Source organism: Thalia democratica, chromosome 4, assembly GCF_965202585.1.
Source record: "Thalia democratica chromosome 4, ktThaDemo2.hap1.1, whole genome shotgun sequence".
Lineage (NCBI taxonomy): Eukaryota > Metazoa > Chordata > Thaliacea > Salpida > Salpidae > Thalia > Thalia democratica.
The window spans coordinates 58,880,007-58,891,668 of NC_139168.1; the positions used below are offsets into that span (position 1 = coordinate 58,880,007).

The following is an 11,662-nucleotide window of genomic DNA, read 5'->3' on the forward strand; positions in this document are numbered from 1 at the left end:
AACTACTACTACAGGCAGTGGTGCTTTTTCATGGCAAGTGAATGACACGTCGTTGGTTAAACTCACGCCTGAAAGCGGCCAAATTCAAACATTACCAAACAAACCCGGATGTGCCGAAGTTGTTGTTAGTGACGATCTTGGAAACGTTGCCACGGTAACAGTTCACCTGCGCAAGGTCGATGAAATTGCCTTTCTACCCTCCCCACGCGAGGAAGCGCTAGGAGGAGTTTTGGAGGTTTACATATCCATGATGGCTCGCCTTTCTCCAACAAGTTTGTTACTGTGATTGAGCATAATAAAATAAAGCATTAGTAAAAAAAACTATAATCTTGGCAGCCTTTGAAAAGTTGCGGGCCATAAACCTATAGAAAATTACTCGCATAGTGTAGAAAATAGGTTTTCGCGAGCCACAAATATTTAAAATGAATTTAGTAAACAATATACAAGTACTATTTTAAACCAAAAAAAAAAGCAATTATAACTTACTAGTAATTCTTTTTTAAATAAAGAGGTTACTTGAAAGTAGTTACTACAATAACTTTTATCTGTATTGTTTTAAAAAATAAGTTTTTAGCTGAAAAATAAATCGCGGGTTGCAGATTTTGCATTGCGCTCTTTATTTGGCCCATGGGCCACAGTTTGCAGACCTTGTATTAAACAAACGAGTTAGTAAAAAATAAATGCTGTGGTTAGGATAAATAATAATTCATCTCTCTCTAATGATTTAGAAATATACAGACTTAGTTGTTAAAAAATAAATTAGTAAAAAAAAATCATTTTTTTAATATTGTGGTAATTTTCATTGATTAAACAATCGAAAGCAGGAAAATAAAAAGTTTGTTTTTATGATTAATTGTAAGTAGTATCAACTTTAGACTTATCTATTTTAAGTTAATTAAGCTTTGCTTCAAACTAGATTTTTTATGTAAAATAAATAATATTACTTCATTATAAATTAGTATAATTCAATACTAACAGAAAAAAACATTAATTTCAACGTCATTCGCTCTTGCCTATATAGTTAGCTACTGTCATCTAAATCTAATTGAAAAAATAAATATGTTTATTTTTATAAATCGTACCATCTGCCAAAGTTTAGTTTATTAATATTTATTAATTTTTTTATGTTTAAAATACAAGTTTCCATTCTCTGGCTAGCTTGAAGTTTCGATAAGAAATATTATCCTTGGTTGAGAAAATACTGACTCGTCTTATTGTTTGAGTTAGACTTTAGTTGCTGGTCTATCTAAGGTTGTTTGTTTAAGATAGTAATGAAATTGTTTTTTTTATTAGCTGCCCCGATTTACTTGTTTTATTAAGCTTTTTATGCAATAAAATTTTGAATAAGATTAGCTGAGTTGTAAACAAATAATAGTTACCAACATTTGTACATTAAAAGAAAAAAGAAAAAAGTTTATAAACCAAGTTTTTAGATTAAAAAAAGCATCAGAAATCAATACCAACCGATTTATGCGATATAAATTGAGGGATTACCAAAATGATATTCACTTGAAAACAATTCTAATCACTAACAACAAGTATATTCAACAAGTTATACATACTTCGAAACTTATATTAAAGTTGTTAAGTGTTAAAAACTTATAAAAACTTATATCCATGCTAATTTATATTGTTCACGGTTGGTTTTTGATAATCATGCTCACTTTATTGCTTAGTTTATTATTTTAAATAGAGTTAAATACAAAGCGTAAATACAAATATAATTACTTGTAAATTGTTTGCTTTTAAAATTACCAATTTTAAAGCTCTTTCCATACGCAGGTCCTGAAAGAAATCTCAATATTTAGAGTTGTAGTAAAAAAAAGTATTTGAGTATTTTAAAAATATTTTTAAGAATTAAAATTGGTATTTTTTTCTTAAATGAATGTCTATACTTCAACATTTTTGCAATAAAATGTTCTTAGACGCAACTGAACTGACTCCAATGCACGATTGTCGAATGATGAACGTAAAGTGGTCTGTCCAGGACGAAGCTGTCTTCCAACTGACTGGTCCCGTTGCCCACATACCCGGTTTGATATACGGTACGGACGCGTGTGATGGCAGAAAGTTGACGGCAGTCGGGGAAGGTGTAACAAAACTGGAAGTTGAATACCGAGGACTGGAAGGTTTGGTCATGAGAGCTTTCTTAACCCTCGTTGCGTACCGACCCCTAGAAGTTAGTTTCATTAAACAATAAAAAATATATTTGTTGCTATTTTTATTGTTATTAAATTTAAAAGAACTTTAAATGTTTATAAGATGTGTACTACTACTATTTACTGTTAAGTTATTCTACGAAAAAGCTTATTCAAACAAATATATTTTGTATATATCTATGTATAGTTTTGTATGGTTAAAAAAGAAGACTAATTTATTTTATAGAAACTTGGTAACCCCTCAGTGACAGTGTTGTCTCTTGGTAGCAGTAAAGTTTTGAAATTCCAAGGTGGACCTCCGAAATGGTCATTAGATGTCAACGATCATAGGAAAGAAGCTACTACTACCAACGAAGAAATTGTTAAAATTTGTTAGTTGAAGCTGTTTAGAGTTGAGTATTATATTGTTGGCTGTTTCTTTAAATAGGAGATTCACAAGCTTATTTTCATGAATGCCCCCTTGGTAGAAGTTTAAAAAGTAATTATTAGATCACACTAGTTACATTCTTTTTTTCTTCGCCTTACTAATTACCGACCCCTACATAACCAAAATCGTACCGTAAGTAGCGATATTTTCCCTTTTTGAAAATCCTGCTTTAAATTAATGTTTTTACTTTCTATACTAGTTATAACAAAACACTTTTAAAAAAGTTTGCATGTTACAACTTTGAACTATTTTAGTTTTTAAGTTATTCTCCATATAACAAAAAATAACTCATTCAGTTGTGGATGGTTTTAGTTAAACAGTTATATTTTAAACACAGTTACAAAACTATTTGATTAACAAAAAATATGTTTTGTAAAACTGTAACTATTTCAATAAATTAAAACAATTTTTTCTTTAACTGTTTAGCTGACTAAAATAGATTTATCTTCACAGCGAACTCTCTCGAGTATGAAACTGAATACTCGATTGTGGTTACATGCATGAAAATAGGCCAATCACAAGTTACAATGAGAGTGGGAAACTTACCTTCAGGATCAAACAATTTTCCACGGGAATCAGTCGCCACTGCAAAGTAAGATTACATATTGACTGCTAATAAATAGGGTAAACATAAAGTCGTAAAACTTAATCAAAACTGTTTGTTTATAAAAAAATCAGGGCATAGGGGGTAAGTTACTATTATAACAACTTAATTTTATTTTCGTTACTTATAAACTACAAGTTTATTTTTAGTATTTTAAAATAACTTTTGAGATATAAGAGTCCTACCTCATGCCCTTATTTAAACAAGAGTGAAACTAAAAGTAAGGAAATATAGGCTAAAATTAATGGATATGTGTTCATTGTGATGTTTCTTCTTTTTGATTTGTTACTCAGTGCTTTATCTAAAATTGCCAACTAAACAAGCTGCGTTTTGTAATTTATTTTAGTCAATTCGCTCATAAAAGCTGTCTTCAAATCATCAAAACTTGGATAAGCAACAAAACATACATTCATTTTCAACAAAGACTACACTGAAAAATTTGTTGAATACAAATGAGTCGATGCAAAAGGACATACGTCCTTACTCCAGAATCATTGATAATTATGTATGCACCAGGCTTGAGTTTCTTTTGAAAAGTAGGATAGTGCTCTATATGTTTGGAAGGCGAACAACTAATTTTTGAGTGTTTCTTCATGTATAAAATTGTTGAAACCAAGTTGTCGTTAATGTAAAGGTCGGTGTTGATCTAAACTCATCCACTTAACGAAATATTAGTTGACTTTTAAGACTTGGAGATTGCAGTCCACATTATAGATAAAGGCAGACTGTTCTAACGGAGGCGTCAATGACTGCTGAATGTTTTGCATACATGCTGTCATTCTGATTGTTAACAGTCTTTCAATTCGGAAGAGTTTTTCATAAGAAAATCGATATATAGCTTTACCGTACCAGTTCAATAAAAATAATATTTCTTCTTTTAAGTCTTTTGTGCTTTAGTTATCTTCAACTCCAAGGGAAGTATTTAGATGTACCAAGCTCCTTATTCCGTTTACAACATGATAATCTGTAGATCTGTCCACTTTCTATAGTTTAATAACATTTAAGTTTGTCCATCCCGCACAATGTAACCAAATTATTGTCTTTTATTTTCTTATTTTTTGAAGGTTAAACAAATTTAATTTTTATAACTTACCAAAAACAGTAAGTTTTAATGTTATTTTATTTTGAAAGTTGCAAGGCGATTTTAATAATGCTTTATTTTATATCTAAACATGTCTAATGTCTTTTTGTTCACGCTGTATAAAACTAAGTAGTGTTTAAATTAAAAAAACTTCTATCTAAAGAATATTTAATTTCTCAGTGCGTTTTTTAGTTTTATGTTAGTTGTAGATATAGTATTAACAGCTTTTATAAATTAAACATTTCAAATGAACTGCGATAATAAATAGCTGCATGCTTACAAACAGAACAAATCAAAAAGTTGTTATATTTACTGTACTTAATTTTTAAGGTAAAAAAAGTTATTTTACAATGAAATTGAATTAAAATTTTTCATAAAATATCAAAAGTCATATCGTATTTCAAGTAACGAATATGTATTTTTGTTATTTATAGATAAAATAATACTATTGTTAATATGGTATTAAAGCTAGTTCCTCCCATGTTTGTATATAATTTTTCCATTTTTTTACACATGCTCTAATAAAGCTCTAAAATATTTTCAAAACAATTATTCCAAAATACTCATGAAATTTCTAAAACACTTAACCATTATTTAACTTGTTTTTCATATAGTATATTTAACTGAACATTTCAATTTTATTTACTTTTTTTTTTAAATTTCAGAATTGACTGTTCAGTGCCATCAAAAATAGAAATTTCTGTACCTGACATAAAAACAGGTTGTCCTCTGAAAAGCTCTGGTGTTCAGGTTTGGTAATTTGATTTTTAAATTGATATAAGTAAGTAAAAGGAGCGAACTGTTTTGTAGTTTTTGATATTAAATTGTTACAGGTGAAATATTTTAAAATTAGCATTCTATTTGTTTAAAATAAGTCAGTGTAATAAGATGCAAAACTTATTGGTTTGCAACGTTTGGGTGTTAAAATAGTTTCTTATTTACACTTAGTTGTAATATTTTTTTTATATTAAAACAATGCGAAAAAAAAAGTTATGAGTCAGTATACGAAATTTTTAAATTGGATAAGTATTAAAGTAATGATACTTCAGTTAAACTTAACTAAAATTATCCAAACACTTTATAACATCACCCGAACCTTTCAAAATTCTATAATTGCACGTTTTGATTTATATTTTATCTAGTTATTTTACCACATAAAATGTTTAAGCTACCTATAAGTATATTACTAAAAAATAATTAGAAAAACAAATGATGAAAAAACCAAACTAATTTTTTTAAATCTAAAATTTTGGATAAGGTACTAAGCACTGTTAAAACATATGCTTCATAGTATGGAAGGTATACTAAACTACTTTTTATCAAAAATTTTAAAAGTTGAAAGCTGAGCTTTTTAATTATATTAAATAAATTTGTTGTATAAAGTATACAAGTTTTATATACATCAACAGCATATAATTTAATATAAAAACTGAAAATGTGCAGCTCAGTAAAAGTTGTAGCTCAATTTAATTAGTACTTAGACAATGATAATATTTTACTATTAAAAAGTAGTAATAAGACACATTTGTTTTCCTAGTTAGTTTTTAATAATAGATTTATAGGTAGCTTAAACATTTTATGTGGTAAAATAATTAGATAAAATATAAATGAAAACGTGCGATTATAGAATTTTGAAAGGTTCGGGTGATGTTATAAAGTGTTTGGATACTTTTAGTTAAGTTTAACTGAAATAACATTTATGTTTAAAAAAAAAACTATTAAAAATATGTTCACCAAAAGTTGTATGAGTTTACAAAGCATAAGTCTAAGGGTTCGTTTTTGTCTGATATAGAATAAAAATTATAGCCAAAGCTGGTTCAAAAACCTTCATTTAATATTCATATTAGTTAATTATTTAGGAAAAAAAAATTCTTTTAATACTGTATAGTGATTCAGATTATTTTGAATAAAAAACTTAATTTGAATGAAAAGTTTAAATAAATCAAAACGGTAATTGTGTTTTTGAAAATCGAAAAGTACTTTTCTTAAAATTATAAAAATAATTTTAGTCACATAAAACCAACAACTTTAATACTGAAAGGTGGTAGTTGAATCCGGTTTATCGTTGATGGCAAACATTACAATGTATGACCATGATGGAAGACTGTTTGATAATTTTACTTCATTGGAAATCGGTTGGGCAAGCGATAAAAAGAATGATATTTCCGTTGAAAACGTATTCAGCTTGTTTTTACCGTTAAAAAACAACAAACAAAGAAAACACATTGGTATGGTAAAAATTATTTTATCCATAAGAAAACTTTATTTTATTTTATTCAAGTTACACATTTACGTAAAATATTGAAACAGTGAACAAGTTTGGAGTACACTTTAGATGTTTTAAAATTTAATTTGTTCGTGCAGTATCATAATTAAAACTATACTTCTATATCTTAAGTTGAAATTTATAATCTATCATAGTTAGAATATGTTTTTATGTTATGGCTTTCGTTCTTAAATGTTTTTATAAACAGTTGGTTATCGAATGACTTCAAATGAAAGTTTTACCGGTGAAGCAAAGCTTTATGCGTTTGTTGAAAGATACAAAGAGCAGTCAGAAGTTGAACTGTGTCTTTATAAAGGCTGTATTTCGTTAGTTTTTGTTTTGATTCATACTATTAACATGATGAACTCAGTAATGTGTCAAAATACAGAATGAGGTTTCATGTTAATGACGTCAAATAGCTCAACAACCAAATGTTTTGTTGCTTTTGCACTGTGGTAAAGTTAATAGATACCTATGTAATAAAAAGGGTAAAACCTTATTTTCAAATCTGTACTAAAATCAACTTAAAGTTTATAGTAATGTCAAAAAACATTAAAATATTTTAGTTTATAGATTTTATACCAATGCTAATTCTTAAGCAATCATCACTATAATGTGAACATGTAAACTGTTCACACTAAAAAAATGCTAGCATACATTAATCTGCAATTAATACTGTGACTTTAAACTACAAAATAACTGTATAGTTAAGTTAATTTATATTAATTAGTTCTTTAAATAGGTAAACGAGCACTTTTTATAAGAGTTTTTATAAAAAACTTTGTTTAGTTTTGCCTGAAAGAGCTCGTTATAAATTAAAATTTGAATCCAATTTAACTAAAAGTTTTAACAATTAAAAAAATGTGACAAAAATTAAATTTTTGGAGTAACTTTGATTTAGAACTATTGAGTTTGAAAATAAAAAGTTTTAGAAAAACGGATAATAATTAAATTAGAAAAAAAACTTAAGTTATGTAGTTATCTCATTTCAATAAATGTGCGTCACAAGTTAAAATTCAAAATAAAACAGAATTATAAAACTCTTAACCAATTGCTTAAAAAATAAAAGGACAAAAATATTGTACTTAATTGCATCGTTAAATTATTTGAATTTTTATTATACGTATTTAAGTATATTGTTAAAGTTTACTTGTATTTAAGTTATTCATATTTGTTTAATAATTTTTTTTCGTAAAGAATTACATATTTAATTGTTTTTCTACGACTGTTAATTATTAAACTCAATTATAATTTTTCAAAATGCTGTATAAACAATTTTTGTAATAATTGTTTGAATAAATTTAAAGGTTTGTATTTTAATTGCATTTGGATTAAAATTTTCCACGAGCTCTTTCAGGTAAAATTTAGGTGAAATATGTTAACAAAATAAATTATTGTATTTATATATAGCAAATACTATCGTAGTGCAGGTGGCCCGTTGGTCTAGGGGTATGATTTCCGCTTAGGGTGCGGGAGGTCCCGGGTTCAAATCCCGGACGGGCCCTATTTTTGTAGAATTCTAGTTTAAGCCTCAAATGACTAAAAGTTGTTCAATAATAAACCTAATTAAAGTAATAATAAAAACTTTGTATAGATAATATTTAAGTTGAAAGTAATACTTTTAGTTTAAAAGTTAATCTGAGATTTAACTTAAACTACTAAACTAAATAATAGTTACGTTTTAATATAATAATACCTGTGTACTTATGTTAAATAAGTTAATAATAGTTGTTGCAGATTATTTGAAGTTCTTTTAAGTTTAAGTACTAATACGTCAAGTTTTATACATTTTTTATAACGCTTCAGAACTAATAAAAGTTACTGTACAAGTGATTAAAAATATCCAGTTATGTATAATTTGTAATACGTTTTTACTTAAGGTTTGTTTAAAAAAAATTAGTTAGTAGACGTTTCTACTTCATAGTAGAAGGAGAATATGTTTTAAGCGAGATTTAGTTTGTTAAATAAAATTTTCAAAATTAAATAATGTAAAAACTTTTCTTTACTTAAAGTTATTTAAAAGAAAATCATTAAATAAGTATTAAAATTTAATATTATATACCCCAGTTGTAAAACAAACTTTTTTATTTCACAGTAAAATTACGAATGCAGTCTATACAAAAACGATAGTAATGAAAAGCATACAACCTGCTAAATTATCACAAGATACACTTAAATTGTACAACACCAATAAGTCATCTGCTATGCTTCATATTAAAGGAGGCTCTTCACATTTCAACTACACATTTGAGACTGGTGGTGATCTCATAAAACTGAAACACTCTAGAAACATAAATGGTGTAGAGGTTTATGAAATAGTTTTTGTCAACATATTTAATTAAAGTAATTGCTAATACATTTTTTATCAGAAAATTTTGTACTGTTGTCTAATATGTGTAAGTTACCTACTCAAAGAAAGTTTTATTTTTATGATGATGTCTTATATATTAATCAATAAACTAAAGTGTTACATTCGAAAGTTAAATGAAATTTTAAGATTATGTATGATGGATCCTTATTTTTTTTACTTAGAACTTTATACAGGAGCAAATATTATTTTTAAAGTTAGCTTATAATCATCCCAATAATATTATATAGATTTTGAAACCAAACTAAAGTTACGTTTTTTTTCCATATACAAAATAATTCATTACATCTTATTGATTTTGATATCATTGCTATGTTATATAAATTGTTACTACTGAGTAATAAAAAGTTTAAAAAATTGTATTACAGAACTTTTGTTACCAATGAATGCATTACAAATAAAAAATAAGTTTAAAACATTTAAAAATGCGATCATTTTTATTTTAACGAATACATTGTTTTTATAATTGCATTAGAAACATAGTTAGTAAAATTTAAAAGAAAATTAAAATTCAGCTACTACCAAGCAAACCAGGTACAAGCAAGTTATTAGTGAGCGATTTGTGTTTGGACTTTAAAGCAGTTGTTGAAGTGAAAGTTATTGAAGTCGACAAAGTTGTATTGAAGGTAGTAAATCAATATAAGTTAATAGATTGTGTTTTTTGACTTGTGTCTCTTTTATACTTTGGCTAAATTTGTAAAAACTAAAGTTTTGTTTGAGTATTAGTATTTTAAGTTAAATTTATTATTTTTTTTACTTGAAATAAAGTAGAGTATTGAAATAATTTTAACAAACGACAAATGTACTAAACCATTATTGAAATTTTACCTAGATGTATCTGATTAAAGAATTTAGTTACAGTTTATAAGTTTCTAGGTAACCAAAAAAAAAAGATCTAGTTTATTACCAGATAAGTAAAATTGTAAAAAAATAATAAACAAAAAAACAGTCACCAACACTAATAGAGATCGAAAATACAGCATTACTCGATATTGAAATATATGATACAGAGGGAGTTCTAGTTGATAATGAGTTTTACAAATATGTGAAAATACAGTACAGCTTACAACCTAATAGGTTTATTACAATCATAGATGATCAAGTAAATTTATTTCTATTTTGTATGTTTATATATATATATATATATTTTATAGTAAGCACTGTATTAATAATAACTGCAAATTATGTGGTAAATAAATAAAGCTTTAGAAATTGTTATTATGAGTTTTTTTAAATATCTTATTATTGTTTTTACTTTTATATATTTTGAACAAATTGATTGTAAACATAAAATTGTTGCTTAGCAAGTAACTATTTTTAAATGATACTGTGTTTAATTCTAATTTTATTTGTGTTGCTTAAGTTAATTGACCAATCGATATAAATCTTATTTTATAAAAAATTTAATGGTTAACTACGATTTTATTTATAATAATATTTTTATTTGTAATTTTTAATTTTAAGTTAAGTCATGATGTAATTTAAATAGTAAGTTTTAATAAAAATTGTTAGACCTGTTTGGTTAAAATTAATTCAGATCTGAAAAGTTTATGTAGCTATGCGTCAATTAAAACATTAAAACTAGTTATATTATACTTTGAAGTTATACTATTTCTAGGATATAAGAATAAAAAGTTTATTGAAAGCTAATAGTATTGGGACTACGAAAATAACTGCAACAGTTAAAGTTAGAGATGAAAAAGTTGTAACAAGCAATCTTGTTCGCATAGTTGTTAGTTTTTACTTGTAGTAATTTAACTGTATAAAAAAAAACATAATTGAATTCAGATTATATTTCTGCAGTGATCTAATGTCTTGTAAAATTGAACATACTATAAATGAAAATTTATTCAAAATCTGAGACACTCGTAAAATTTTTAACTAAAATGTTTAAACATATTGATTAAGCATAATTAAAAAAATTTCGTACTAATAGGTTTACCCTCCATTAGAAATATTGCCAAACAAAATTGATTTGATGAAGCACTCATCTATGCAAGTAAAAATTATTTAAATGATTTGTTTAAGTTTTCAAATTATTATATTTTTAAACAGACTACAGTAGATATAAAAAATAAAAATGTTGTTTTTGGCAATCTAGTTAAATATTAATACTTGTTTTTAAATTATTAATCTTAAGAATAGTTATAATTTGAAAATTTGTTGTAAATACTACAGTATACTTAATATATATTTTAATTTTTACGTGTATATCATAAATAGATAATTATTGTTTTTTAAATGCTATTATTAGTGGAAAATATTATACAGCAAAGTTTAATATTTTTCGTCTTAAATTCATGAAAAATTTAGGCAAAATCTACTTTAGTTTTACTTATAATGAATTATATCTTAAATAAGTGTTTATTTGAAAAAAATACATAACTTTTATGGGTCACCTTAAATTTTTATTTGAAATTTTGAGTTAGAATTTTTATTTTATTATTCATAAAGTTATGTTCTATGTCATTTTAGCAGAAAGCTTTATCAGAATTTTTTAAAACCAAGTTTTGAAAATAAACTGCATTTAATAAAGTATAAAGTCTAGGAATAAAATAAATATTAGGTTTATAGGTTATTTGACAGTATTGTAACTCGTTACAAAAACATTTTTAATTTTAGAATATAAAATAAAGTTGTTTGTCGTAATTTTAGTTAAAAATTATATTTAGAATTATTTTTGTGTAGTTATTGCGTTTGAAATAGAAATTGATTAAAAAAAATTTCTCATAAAGTTACAAGCAGTTGGAGGACCCC

General features: G+C 25.7%; 1 non-coding gene across 1 annotated transcript; it reads left to right on the plus strand.

Annotated features, from left to right (window-relative positions):
- The first annotated feature begins 7,969 nt into the window (after positions 1–7,969).
- Positions 7,970–8,041, plus strand: Trnap-agg (transfer RNA proline (anticodon AGG)). The gene has a single exon. It is a non-coding gene; the product is annotated as a tRNA-Pro (tRNA).
- The last annotated feature ends 3,621 nt before the right edge of the window (positions 8,042–11,662 follow it).